The sequence below is a fragment of the Theobroma umbraticum genome, unplaced genomic scaffold (assembly GCF_002168275.2).
Source record: "Theobroma umbraticum cultivar Fairchild unplaced genomic scaffold, ASM216827v3 scaffold_25.0, whole genome shotgun sequence".
NCBI classification, from domain to species: domain Eukaryota; kingdom Viridiplantae; phylum Streptophyta; class Magnoliopsida; order Malvales; family Malvaceae; genus Theobroma; species Theobroma umbraticum.
The window spans coordinates 1,209,150-1,210,932 of record NW_018397282.1 but is presented as its reverse complement, the minus strand read 5'-3'; positions in this window follow the sequence as shown (position 1 = coordinate 1,210,932).

The following is a 1,783-nucleotide window of genomic DNA, read 5'->3' as shown; positions in this document are numbered from 1 at the left end:
GTCAAAAACTAAGTGTGTGAAATTACTAAAACATGTATGCAACAACAAATCACAAAACATAAAAGTAAATCAAGATAAAAGGATTTTATAGTGGTTTAGGTTTCTTTAGTGTCTACATGTTGGTATATGCCCTAGAGCCAATTGGATTGGTCAAGGACATATAAAACTTCCATACTCATTTAAATCCATGTAATTGATGCATTAAAGCATCATTATTATATGATTTACATAAAGATATTGATTTGTCTCAAAAATGCATGTTTTAAGAAAAGTATTGTTTGTTCAAACACTCATGTGTTAACTAGTGGAGTGATCAATTAGTGGAGTGATCAATTCTTCAATCTTGAAAAGGTCTTCAACTGCATCTTGGTAAGTTACTACTAAAGGCATTTGGTAGAGGTCAGAGATATTCTTGAGTCCATTCCCTTGTCCTTTTCGGTTTATATTTTGAATATGTAATATGGGCATGCTAAATTATAGCCAAGGGTTTGACATATGATATAAATGCTTGTAATGTGATCTTTCATTTTGTGAATCGATGAGCACATGGAATATGCATTGGAACATCAATGTTGGACGTGTTAAACTTTGTTGATGAAATATTATGACAATGAATGACTATGATAAGAATATATATGTACATATATCATATCTCTTTTTATGGTGGGATATGACATGAGCATTGTAAGTCCAAGCAAGCTTCCTTACATTCATTCATTCATAACTTGGCCCATTAACCATAATCATCAAAAATAAAGCATACAATATTAAACACATGCTTACATCCATAGGCAACTTTTCATAGCTATGAAACTTCTTCGCATAAATCTTGAAAGTGCATTCATTTCATATTTTCATTAGAGTGTCATAATCTCATACACTATATCATATAACATTCATCAACAACCTCAAGTGTCCATATAGGCTCTCGAGCCACCTTTGCACATTTATCCATAATATTGATAAAGCAAACTGCCAAACATTGGCTACCTTATCGTAAACATGTTCATTATCCGTACACATAAACATAAATAAAGACCAACTCGTTAGTGAAACATGACCCAACATTTAAGCTGCAAGTGTCTACTAAATCAGCTACCAAAAAAGGAACAAATCATATCTCTATGACACTAGCTGCTAACAAGTGAAGGAAAATAATGTGTGAGCCACAAAGACTCTGTGAATAGATATGGAGAAAAGGACAAACCAAGGGGGAGAATTTTTCTTAATCATGCACTTGCAATCTCATGCAATTCTTAAACCTTTCAACATTTCCATATAATTCACGAAACATGGTATTCAAATACATTTTAAATAACATTACATGTGTTAGTAGTATAAGCTCAAAGCAATATATACCAAGAGGGGGTGAAATGGTATTTAAGAAAAATCCTTTAAAGACCAAGGGTAAATATCAAATCTTTTGCAACCAAAAATTTCTTCTTGTGTCAAAAACTAAGTGTGTGAAATTTCTAAAACAAGTATGCAACAATAAATCACAAAGCATAAAAGTAAATCAAGATATAAAGATTTTATAGTGGTTTAGGTTTCTTTTGTGTTTACATGTTGGTATATGCTCTTAAGCCAATTGGAATAGTTAAAGAATATATATATATATATATATATTGTATTTAATATATACTTAATCGCATAACTATATGTGATAGAGGTTTTCTTTTACGTTAATACAATAATAAAGAGTTATTGAATATTAATTAGATAAATCCCATGGAACACAAAGGCCTTGAAAGAGAATTATAAAGTTGTTACAATTATGAGATCT